The sequence below is a fragment of the Geotrypetes seraphini genome, chromosome 1, assembly GCF_902459505.1.
Source record: "Geotrypetes seraphini chromosome 1, aGeoSer1.1, whole genome shotgun sequence".
NCBI classification, from domain to species: Eukaryota; Metazoa; Chordata; class Amphibia; order Gymnophiona; family Dermophiidae; genus Geotrypetes; species Geotrypetes seraphini.
This window is the reverse complement of record NC_047084.1, coordinates 72,534,468-72,547,619: the sequence shown is the minus strand read 5'-3', so window position 1 is coordinate 72,547,619 and position 13,152 is coordinate 72,534,468. Positions and strand designations below refer to the sequence as shown.

Genomic DNA, 13,152 nt, shown 5'->3' with positions numbered 1-13,152 from the left:
AGAAAAGAAAATTAATGTACCAATCAAAACAGAAGGAATCACAAAACAGTAATCAACAGTTAAGCACTCAGCTACGAGCCAGAGGAGTCAAGGTCAATGTTCCCTCTAAGGATTGATGAGGTGTGTGCAAAAAAAAATGTGCATGAGCGACAAGTTACATACTCCACAAATTTATGAGCAGGCGCGGAGGACGAGTGCCCGTGAGATTGTGGGAGGGTTAAATACTCAAAACTTAGAAGAATAACAATTTACTTAAAGTTTTTGCTTCGCCAGCTTTCTGGTATCTTTACGTGGCAGCGGCTCCTCTCACGAATCCCCACCTGCGTTGGAAGTCCGATGCAGTCGGGGATCTTGAGAGGAGCCGCCGCTGCATCTTTCAACTTAAAATACACTAAGGCGAGCAGGGCAGACCCTCGATTGAGCGACACGAGAAAACGTATGAGCGACGCCACTGAAAATAGTGAGCGATCGCTCATGCGCTCAGTTTAGAGGGAACATTGGTCAAGGTAGTCCAAAAAGGTTCCCAAGTGCGCTGAAAAATGTGGCCTGGGAGAGAAGAAAGATCCTTCACATCCCTCCTCTCCCACATCAGGAGAGAAATCATTCGGCAGCACCAGAGGGAGTAGTCCGGAGCATCAGCCTCAAGTCATTTCAACAAAATGCATTTCAGAGCAATCAGGACAGTCCACTTGAGGAAAGCAGCAACTCCCTTCGAGCGAGGAAAGTAATGAGGAACAGTCCCAAATAAAAGCAAAGGGGAGCGGCGAATGCCAAATGCCCTCCACAAAAGCAAAGATAGCAGTCCAGAAAAGTTGAACCCTAGGGCAAGACCAAAACATGTGTCCCAAGCCCGCTTCTGGAGCCTGGCAGCGAAGGCAGGCAGCAGTAAGACGAAAGTGGGACAAATAAGCCCTTTTAGGAGAGACATATAAGCGAAAAATCAACTTAAAATGCTGTTCCCAAAAGGTAGTGTACTTACGAAAGGCAGGCAGTCGACGGACAGCCTGCAAGAGTTGTATTGATAACATATAAACAGCTAAAACATAAACAAAAGATAATGTTTCATCTACGTAGCTTTACAGTTCACGCTAAAAATCAAACTTCTTCTCCGATAACTCAAACTTTTGGAGTTCCTCAAGGCTCTATTTTGTCACCACTACTGTTCAATATCTTTCTTTCCCCTCTTCTTTCTCTCGCCCAATCACTGGGATTTTCAATTTTCGCCTATGCCGACGATATACAGTTACTCTTCCCGATAAACACTTCAAACCCATTAGAAATAAAAGATCTAAATACTAAACTAGATATTGTAAGTGATTGGCTTTTTTCTAACAAACTATCACTAAACATTGATAAATCTTGTGGTATTCTGCTCCCTATCAAAAAATCTGAAACTTTACCTGGAACTGTTTATATCAAATCCACACCTTTAGCAATGGATACTAAAGTAAAACTATTAGGAGTAATTATCGACCAAGATCTTTCCTTTCATGACCACATAAGCTCAATAGTAAAAACCTGTTTCTTTAAATTACGCATTATCCGTTCACTTAGTTCTATTCTAAATAATGATTCAATTAACATCCTCATTCATTCCCTAGTCATTTCACATTTGGATTACTGTAACTCTTTGTTAAATGGATTACCTCAAAAAGAACTTCGACGGTTGCAACTTATTCAAAATACAGCAATAAAACTAGTCTACAAAATAGGTAAATTTGAACATGTCACCCCTCTTCTCAAAGAATCACATTGGCTCCCAGTCACACATCGCATAACCTACAAAATCTTACTGCTTATCTTCAAAATCAAACAATCTCACTTACCTTTATTTCTCGATAAATTATTAATTCCCAAAAGTTCTCCCCGATCCTTACGATCCACCGATCAAAAACTTCTTTTTGTTCCGTCCCTAAAAGAGTCCTACTATACCAGGAAAACTAACTTTTCTATTACTGCTCCAACCTTATGGAATTCTCTCCCTCAATTTCTCCGTGACGAAAATCATCTACAAAAATTCAAAACCAATCTTAAAACTTTCCTATTCCAAGATGCCTTTACCAAATCCTAATCCTTACTTCATCTATTAATCTTTCAACACTCTCTCGATTCTTATTTTCTTCATTAGGGCATCTCATAACATCACGCACAATTACCCTTCATGTTCTTTCCCTTCCCACTATATCATTTCTTCTAATATCATGTAACTTTTCCCCTCCTCCCCATCTATCCTCACGATCGTGTTTGTCTGTATATGTTTAATATGTTTCCCCTATACTCTTTAATACACTACCAACTCGTTCCTACTCTTCTATTTTAAATTTTTATTGTTAACCGGTCAGATATTTACTTTATGATCGGGATATGAAAAACTAATAAACTTGAAACTTGAAACTTGAATGCAAGCTTAACAGGAGAGGAGAAAAGTAGAAGACATATCTTTGGGTAAGTATACGTTATTTTGCTCTGAGCTTTGATAGGCTTGGGGAGAAAAGCTCAATTGTAGGTTCCCTTCTAAAGACAGTTTATCTTAAAAGAACAAACTTTTAATAAAATCCTAAGGCTCTCTATATTAGTCTAATATATTCCTAGTAGCTTAGTAAGGTGAATTAATTAGCTCAATAACAAGATGCAGACAGTAGTCCAGCAGCAAGAGGGTTGCTATCCAGTCTTTTGCATTAAGTGACACATGTATGACTTTCTCCCGGTTGGAGAGAAGTTATACCGTATATACTCAAATATAAACCGGGATTTGAGGGCCAATTTTGGGGTCCCGGTTTATATTCAGGTCAATGACCCCTCCCAGAATATTTTTTTCAGGCTGCCACCAGGCTCTGACTCCGCCTCCCTCCCTGCCCTAGCGGATCTGGGGATCCGCGGTGGAGGTGCAGCGGGCAGGAGCGAACTTTCCAAGTTTCTGCCCTGCTGCTAACTGGCTGCCAGAGTTTCTTCAGCCGCTGAGCAACACGAGCAAGAGCGCGATTTTGCGCTGCTGCTCGGTACTGAGAGGCATCCTTACTGGGAGAGTTCAGAGTCTGACGGGGAAATGAAGGAATGGTGCTGGGTGCAGAGTCTGACATGGGAGGGGGAAGGAAGGAAGGGGGCTGGTGCAATGCTTGACAGGGGGGGAAGGAAGGAAGGAAGGGGGCTAGTGCAATGCCTGACAGGGGAGGGGGGAAGGAAGGGGTCTCTCTGGTGCAATGCCTGACAGGGAGGGGGGAAGGAAGGAAGGAAGGGGGCTGGTGCAATGCCTGACGGGGGGGAGGAAGGAAGGGGGCTGGTGCAATGCCTGATAGGGGAGGGAAGGAAGCAAGGGGGCTGGTGCAATGCCTGACAGAGGAGAGAGGGAAGAGTGCTGGGTGCAGAGCCTGACAGGAGAGGGGAGGATGGAAGGGTGCTGGGCGCAGAGCCTGACAGAGGAGGAAGGAAGGGGGCTGGGTACACAGCTTGATGGGGCAGGATATTTGAATATTAAGCCGCCCGACTTATATTCAAGTCAACCATTTTTCCTCATTTTGGGGGGGAAAGGGGGGTCTCGACATATTCAGATCGACTTATATTTGAGTATATATGGTATATGTGTGCTTGCTGCAAAGAGCTCCTAGCTCTCAGAGAACAAATATATTCCCTTGAGACTAGAGTAACAGACTTGGAGGAGCTGAGGGAGACAGAGAAGTACATCGAGGAGACCTACAGGGATGTTGTAGAGAAGTCCCACCTCCAGTCTGGTAGTCTCTGAGCTGCCTTGGAGGAGAGAGGTCTCCTAGAAGGAGAGCATCACCCTGGTGAATAGGAAATAATCCTGTAGCTAGGACCCGCCCACCAGGAGATGCAATATCCTCTCGCACCGAGGATGTGTCTCCTAGGGCTTCTACCCAGTAGGGAAAAGTTAGGGCAGCTGCTGTAGTTGGTGATTCGATTATTAGGCATGTAGATAGCTGGGTGGCTGGTGGGCGTGAGGATCGCCTGGTCACTTGCCTGCCTGGTGCGAAGGTGGCAGACCTCACGCGTCACATAGATATGATTTTAGATATTGCTGGGGAGGAGCCAGATGTCCTGGTACATGTAGGTACCAATGACATAGGAAAATGTGGGAAGGAGGTTTTGAAAGCCAAGCTGTCAATATGTAATCAAAAGCCTACAACTCAACGTGATTCCAATCTGAAAATGCTCCAAGCTATAGCATAAGCTGAATGGCTTGGTATCACGTTGAGTTCCATGCTTTTGATTACATATTGAGAGCATTCCTTTTTGGTAATTTAACAAGTACTTTGATACCATCTACTGGGTTTCTTTTACACACCCCTGAGGAAGGCTTTCTAAGCCGAAACATGGACCGTGTTGGGATCCAGCACTAAAAGGATTAAAATACTCTCTGTTAAGCTTGCATCATTTTTTGTTTTTGTTTTAGCTATTTATATGTTATCAATAAATTGATTGCCCTTCAAGTTGGGTGACTGTGACTCTTCCCCACTCCTTTTTTGTTTTGTATTATTATACATGGGGTTGTGTTTTTCCTTTTTTCTGTGGACTACTACAACAGTAGCCAATCCAGGTTGCAAATACATGGCAAGATCCCAAAGAGTAAAATAAATTTTATCCTAGGAATAAGCAATGGATTTCCCCAAGTCCATCTTACTAATGGCTTATGGGCTTCTCTTTTAGGAAGTTATCAAAACCTTTTTTAAAATCCTGCTAAGCTAACTGCTTTCACCACATTCTCAGGAAATAAATTCCAGAATTTAACTACACATTGAGTGAAGAACTATTTTCTCCAGTTTATAATAAATCTACTACTTAGTAGCTTTATCACATGCCCCCTAGTCATAGCAATTTTGAAAAATGTAAACAAGCGATCACATCTACCCATTCTACTATACTCGGTATTTTAAAGACCTCTATCGTATCTTCCCTGAGACATCTCTTCCCCAAGCGGAAAAGCCCTAGCTGCTTTAGCTTTTCCTCATAGAGAAATCATCCCATCCCTTTTATTATTTTTGTCACCATTCTATGTACTCTGTTATATCTTTTTTGAGATGTGATGCCCAGAACTGCACACAGTGTTCGAGGTGCAGCTGCACCATGAAGCTATACAAGAGCATTATAACCTTCTCATTTTTGTTTTCATTTCTTTTTTAAATCCTGCTAAGCTAACTGCTTTCACCACATTCTCAGGAAATCAATTCCAGAATTTAACTACACATTGAGTGAAGAACTATTTTCTCCAGTTTATAATAAATCTACTACTTAGTAGCTTTATCACATGCCCCCTAGTCATAGCAATTTTGAAAAGTGTAAACAAGCGATCACATCTACCCATTCTACTATACTCGGTATTTTAAAGACCTCTATCGTATCTTCCCTGAGACATCTCTTCCCCAAGCGGAAAAGCCCTAGCTGCTTTAGCTTTTCCTCATAGAGAAATCATCCCATCCCTTTTATTATTTTTGTCACCATTCTATGTACTCTGTTATATCTTTTTTGAGATGTGATGCCCAGAACTGCACACAGTGTTCGAGGTGCAGCTGCACCATGAAGCTATACAAGAGCATTATAACCTTCTCATTTTTGTTTTCATTTCTTTTTTAAATCCTGCTAAGCTAACTGCTTTCACCACATTCTCAGGAAATCAATTCCAGAATTTAACTACACATTGAGTGAAGAACTATTTTCTCCAGTTTATAATAAATCTACTACTTAGTAGCTTTATCACATGCCCCCTAGTCATAGCAATTTTGAAAAGTGTAAACAAGCGATCACATCTACCCATTCTACTATACTCGGTATTTTAAAGACCTCTATCGTATTTTCCCTGAGACATCTCTTCCCCAAGCGGAAAAGCCCTAGCTGCTTTAGCTTTTCCTCATAGAGAAATCATCCCAACCCTTTTATTATTTTTGTCACCATTCTATGTACTCTGTTATATCTTTTTTGAGATGTGATGCCCAGAACTGCACACAGGGTTCGAGGTGCAGCTGCACCATGAAGCTATACAAGAGCATTATAACCTTCTCATTTTTGTTTTCATTTCTTTTTTAAATCCTGCTAAGCTAACTGCTTTCACCACATTCTCAGGAAATCAATTCCAGAATTTAACTACACATTGAGTGAAGAACTATTTTCTCCAGTTTATAATAAATCTACTACTTAGTAGCTTTATCACATGCCCCCTAGTCATAGCAATTTTGAAAAGTGTAAACAAGCGATCACATCTACCCATTCTACTATACTCGGTATTTTAAAGACCTCTATCGTATTTTCCCTGAGACATCTCTTCCCCAAGCGGAAAAGCCCTAGCTGCTTTAGCTTTTCCTCATAGAGAAATCATCCCAACCCTTTTATTATTTTTGTCACCATTCTATGTACTCTGTTATATCTTTTTTGAGATGTGATGCCCAGAACTGCACACAGGGTTCGAGGTGCAGCTGCACCATGAAGCGATACAAGGGCATTATAACCTTCTCATTTTTGTTTTCATTTTTTTTCCTAATAATTCCTAACATTCTATTTGCTTTCTTAGACACTGCTGCACACTAAGCCAAGGGTTTCAATGCATCCTCAACGATGACACCTAGATCCTTTTCCTGGGCGGTGACTCCTAATGTGGAACCCTGCATCATGTAGCTATAGTTCGAGTTCCTCTTTCCTACATGCATCTCTTTGCACTTGCTCACATTAAGGCCCCCTTTTACAAAGGTGCATTAGGGCCTTAACGTGTGGAATAGCGCGCGCTAGCCGCTACCACCTCCTTTTAAGCAGGCAGTAATTTTTCAGCTAGCGCGCGCTAATCTTGTACGTGCGCTAAAAACACTAGTGCACCTTAGTATAAGGAGCCCTAAAGTCATCTGCCATTTTGAAGCCTAGTCTCACAAGGTCCTCTTGCAATTTTTTACAAGCCTCTTGCGATTTAACCACTTTGAACAACTTTGTGTCATCAGCAAATTGAATTACCTCGCTAGTTAATCCCATCTCTAGATCATTGATAAAAATGTTAAAAAGTAGTTGTCCCAGCACAGACCAAAAGACAGTGATCTGAGCACAAGGTAGTTTCACTGGGCAGCCTGGGGGAAATTATGATGAGTGATTTGTCAGACAGTTTCAGGAGCCTCTGTGCCATGCAGCTTTTATCAGCTACTAGCTGATGCCCCGGCGTTGCACAGGTATTTAATTATAGCAATAACACTGTAAATGGATTCAAATAAAGATACTTTATAGTGGTGAATGAAATTATTGTTTTACAGCTTAATAAAAAGTACAATATTCAAATTATAATGTGAAATATTTGACAAAATGAATACAATACAACTAACGCAAAACGTGATTATAAACAACATTTTTAGTTTCACCTCCAGGAGCAAGAACATATAAATTGTTGGGTGAACCCACCCTTGAGCAAGCAACATAAAGTTTTGGTTCGAGAGACCCCCAGAACATATCACCCCAGGTAGTGAGGGATCTGCATACCAAGTTTCGTTCAAATCGGTCAAGCCGTTTTTGAATTACTGTGAGAATGGCAGCTTTTTACATTTTTTCCATTGACATGAATGGGTGATATCTGATATTCTGTTTGTAGCTCCGCCCACGTGTGCAGGTGGGCCGCGAGACCCCCAGAACATATCAGCCCAGGTAGTGAGGGACCTGCATACAAAGTTTTGTTCAAATCGGTCAAGCCGTTTTTGAATTACTGTGAGAATGGCAGCTTTTTACATTTTTTCCATTGACATGAATGGGTGATATCTGATATTCTGTTTGTAGCTCCACCCACGTGTGCAGGTGGGCTGCGAGACCCCCAGAACATATCAGCCCAGGTAGTGAGGGACCTGCATACAAAGTTTCGTTCAAATCGATCAAGCCGTTTTTGAATTACAGTGAGAATGGCAGATTTTTACATTTTTTCCATTGACATGAATGGGTGAAATCTGATTTTATGTTTGTAGCTCCGCCCACGTGTGCAGGTGGGCCGCGAGATCCCCAGAACATATCACCCCAGGTAGTGAGGGATCTGCATGCCAAGTTTCGTTCAAATCGGTCAAGCCGGTTTTGATTTACTGTGAGAATGGCAGCTGTTTACATATTTTCCATTGACATGACTGGGTGAAATCTGATTTTCTGTTTGTAGCTCCGCCCACGTGTGCAGGTGGGCCGCGAGACCCCCAGAACATATCACCCCAGGTAGTGAGGGATCTGCATACCAAGTTTCGTTCAAATTGGTCAAGCAGTTTTTTAAATACTGTGAGAATGGCAGCTTTTTACATTTTTTCCATTGACATGAATGGGTGATATCTGAAATTCTGTTTGTAGCTCCGCCCACGTGGCAGGTGGGCCGCGAGACCCCCAGAACATATCAGCCCAGGTAGTGAGGGACCTGCATACAAAGTTTCGTTCAAATCGGTCAAGCCGTTTTTGAATTACAGTGAGAATGGCAGATTTTTACATTTTTTCCATTGACATGAATGGGTGAAATATGATTTTCTGTTTGTAGCTCCGCCCACGTGTGCAGGTGGGCCGCGAGACCCCCAGAACATATCACCCCAGGTAGTGAGGGATCTGCATGCCAAGTTTCGTTCAAATCGGTCAAGCCGGTTTTGATTTACTGTGAGAATGGCAGCTGTTTACATATTTTCCATTGACATGACTGGGTGAAATCTGATTTTCTGTTTGTAGCTCCGCCCACGTGTGCAGGTGGGCCGCGAGACCCCCAGAACATATCACCCCAGGTAGTGAGGGATCTGCATACCAAGTTTCGTTCAAATTGGTCAAGCAGTTTTTTAAATACTGTGAGAATGGCAGCTTTTTACATTTTTTCCATTGACATGAATGGGTGATATCTGAAATTCTGTTTGTAGCTCCGCCCACGTGTGCAGGTGGGCCGCGAGACCCCCAGAACATATCAGCCCAGGTAGTGAGGGACCTGCATACAAAGTTTCGTTCAAATCGGTCAAGCCGTTTTTGAATTACAGTGAGAATGGCAGATTTTTACATTTTTTCCATTGACATGAATGGGTGAAATATGATTTTCTGTTTGTAGCTCCGCCCACGTGTGCAGGTGGGCCGCGAGACCCCCAGAACATATCACCCCAGGTAGTTGGAATTACTGTGAGAATGGCAGCTTTTTACATTTTTTCCATTGACATGAATGGGTGAAATCTGATTTTATGTTTGTAGCTCCGCCCACGTGTGCAGGTGGGCCGCGAGACCCCCAGAACATATCACCCCAGGTAGTGAGGGAACTGCATACCAAGTTTCGTGCAAATCGGTCAAGCCGTTTTTGAATTACTGTGAGAATGGCAGCTTTTTACATTTTTTCCATTGATATGACTGGGTGAAATCTGATTTTCTGTTTGTAGCTCCGCCCACGTGTGCAGGTGGGCCATGAGACCCCCAGAACATATCACCCCAGGTAGTGAGGGATCTGCATACCAAGTTTCGTTCAAATCGGTCAAGCAGTTTTTTAAATACTGTGAGAATGGCAGCTTTTTACATTTTTTCCATTGACATGAATGGGTGAAATCAGATGTTATGTTTGTAGCTCCGCCCACGTGTGCAGGTGGGCCGCGAGACCCCCAGAACATATCACCCCAGGTAGTTGGAATAACTGTGAGAATGGCAGCTTTTTTTACATTTTTTCCATTGACATGAATGGGTGAAATATGATTTTCTGTTTGTAGCTCCGCCCACGTGTGCAGGTGGGCCGCGAGACCCCCAGAACTTATCACACCAGGTAGTGAGGGATCTGCATACCAAGTATCGTTCAAATCGGTCAAGCCGTTTTTGAATTACAGTGAGAATGGCAGCTTTTTATATTTTTTCCATTGACGTGAATGGGTGAAATCTGATTATCTGTTTGTAGCTCCGCCCACGTGTGCAGGTGGGCCGCGAGACCCCCAGAACATATCACCCCAGGTAGTGAGGGATCTGCATACCAAGTTTCGTTCAAATCGGTCAAGCCGTTTTTGAATTACTGTGAAAATGGCAGCTTTTTACATTTTTTCCATTGACATGAATGGGTGAAATCTGATTTTATGTTTGTAGCTCCGCCCACGTGTGCAGGTGGGCCGCGAGACCCCCAGAACATATCACCCCAGGTAGTGAGGGATCTGCATACCAAGTTTCGTGCAAATCGGTCAAGCCGTTTTTGAATTACTGTGAGAATGGCAGCTTTTTACATTTTTTCCATTGACATGACTGTGTGAAATCTGGTTTTCTGTTTGTAGCTCCGCCCACGTGTGCAGGTGGGCCGCGAGACCCCCAGAACATATCACCCCAGGTAGTGAGGGATCTGCATACCAAGTTTCGTTCAAATCGGTCAAGCAGTTTTTTAAATACTGTGAGAATGGCAGCTTTTTACATTTTTTCCATTGACATGAATGGGTGAAATCAGATGTTATGTTTGTAGCTCCGCCCACGTGTGCAGGTGGGCCGCGAGACCCCCAGAACATATCACCCCAGGTAGTTGGAATAACTGTGAGAATGGCAGCTTTTTTTACATTTTTTCCATTGACATGAATGGGTGAAATATGATTTTCTGTTTGTAGCTCCGCCCACGTGTGCAGGTGGGCCGCGAGACCCCCAGAACTTATCACACCAGGTAGTGAGGGATCTGCATACCAAGTATCGTTCAAATCGGTCAAGCCGTTTTTGAATTACAGTGAGAATGGCAGCTTTTTATATTTTTTCCATTGACGTGAATGGGTGAAATCTGATTATCTGTTTGTAGCTCCGCCCACGTGTGCAGGTGGGCCGCGAGACCCCCAGAACATATCACCCCAGGTAGTGAGGGATCTGCATACCAAGTTTCGTTCAAATCGATCAAGTCGTTTTTGAATTACTGTGAGAATGGCAGCTTTTTACATTTTTTCCATTGACATGAATGGGTGAAATATGATTTTATGTTTGTAGCTCCGCCCACGTGTGCAGGTGGGCCGCGAGACCCCCAGAACATATCACCCCAGGTAGTGAGGGATCTGCATACCAAGTTTCGTGCAAATCGGTCAAGCCGTTTTTGAATTACTGTGAGAATGGCAGCTTTTTACATTTTTTCCATTGACATGACTGTGTGAAATCTGGTTTTCTGTTTGTAGCTCCGCCCACGTGTGCAGGTGGGCCGCGAGACCCCCAGAACATATCACCCCAGGTAGTGAGGGATCTGCATACCAAGTTTCGTGCAAATCGGTCAAGCCGTTTTTGAATTACTGTGAGAATGGCAGCTTTTTACATTTTTTCCATTGACATGACTGTGTGAAATCTGGTTTTCTGTTTGTAGCTCCGCCCACGTGTGCAGGTGGGCCGCGAGACCCCCAGAACATATCACCCCAGGTAGTGAGGGATCTGCATACCAAGTTTCGTTCAAATCGGTCAAGCAGTTTTTTAAATACTGTGAGAATGGCAGCTTTTTACATTTTTTCCATTGACATGAATGGGTGAAATCAGATGTTATGTTTGTAGCTCCGCCCACGTGTGCAGGTGGGCCGCGAGACCCCCAGAACATATCACCCCAGGTAGTTGGAATAACTGTGAGAATGGCAGCTTTTTTTACATTTTTTCCATTGACATGAATGGGTGAAATATGATTTTCTGTTTGTAGCTCCGCCCACGTGTGCAGGTGGGCCGCGAGACCCCCAGAACTTATCACACCAGGTAGTGAGGGATCTGCATACCAAGTATCGTTCAAATCGGTCAAGCCGTTTTTGAATTACAGTGAGAATGGCAGCTTTTTATATTTTTTCCATTGACGTGAATGGGTGAAATCTGATTATCTGTTTGTAGCTCCGCCCACGTGTGCAGGTGGGCCGCGAGACCCCCAGAACATATCACCCCAGGTAGTGAGGGATCTGCATACCAAGTTTCGTTCAAATCGATCAAGTCGTTTTTGAATTACTGTGAGAATGGCAGCTTTTTACATTTTTTCCATTGACATGAATGGGTGAAATCTGATTTTATGTTTGTAGCTCCGCCCACATGTGCAGGTGGGCCGCGAGACCCCCAGAACATATCACCCCAGGTAGTGAGGGATCTGCATACCAAGTTTCGTGCAAATCGATCAAGCCGTTTTTGAATTACTGTGAGAATGGCAGCTTTTTACATTTTTTCCATTGACATGACTGTGTGAAATCTGGTTTTCTGTTTGTAGCTCCGCCCACGTGTGCAGGTGGGCCGCGAGACCCCCAGAACATATCACCCCAGGTAGTGAGGGATCTGCATACCAAGTTTCGTGCAAATCGGTCAAGCCGTTTTTGAATTACTGTGAGAATGGCAGCTTTTTACATTTTTTCCATTGACATGACTGTGTGAAATCTGGTTTTCTGTTTGTAGCTCCGCCCACGTGTGCAGGTGGGCCGCGAGACCCCCAGAACATATCACCCCAGGTAGTGAGGGATCTGCATACCAAGTTTCGTTCAAATCGGTCAAGCAGTTTTTTAAATACTGTGAGAATGGCAGCTTTTTACATTTTTTCCATTGACATGAATGGGTGAAATCAGATGTTATGTTTGTAGCTCCGCCCACGTGTGCAGGTGGGCCGCGAGACCCCCAGAACATATCACCCCAGGTAGTTGGAATAACTGTGAGAATGGCAGCTTTTTATATTTTTTCCATTGACATGAATGGGTGAAATATGATTTTCTGTTTGTAGCTCCGCCCACGTGTGCAGGTGGGCCGCGAGACCCCCAGAACATATCACCCCAGGTAGTGAGGGATCTGCATACCAAGTTTCGTTCAAATCGGTCAAGCCGTTTTTGAATTACTGTGAAAATGGCAGCTTTTTACATTTTTTCTTTGACATGAATGGGTGAAATCTGATTTTATGTTTGTAGCTCCGCCCACGTGTGCAGGTGGGCCGCGAGACCCCCAGAACATATCATCCCAAGTAGTGAGGGATCTGCATACCAAGTTTCGTTCAAATCGGTCAAGCCGTTTTTGAATTACTGTGAGAATGGCAGCTTTTTACATTTTTTCCATTGACATGAATGGGTGAAATCTGATTTTATGTTTGTAGCTCCGCCCACATGTGCAGGTGGGCCGCGAGACCCCCAGAACATATCACCCCAGGTAGTGAGGGATCTGCATACCAAGTTTCGTGCAAATCGGTCAAGCCGTTTTTGAATTACTGTGAGAATGGCAGCTTTTTACATTTTTTCCATTGACATGACTGTG

At 43.5% G+C, this 13,152-nt stretch overlaps 1 protein-coding gene across 2 annotated transcripts in view; it reads right to left on the bottom strand.

Annotated features, from left to right (window-relative positions):
- ADAMTS12 (ADAM metallopeptidase with thrombospondin type 1 motif 12) overlaps positions 1-13,152 on the bottom strand; it is a 521,425-nt gene that overhangs the window by 430,677 nt on the left and 77,596 nt on the right. The gene's annotated exons all lie outside the window — the stretch shown is intronic.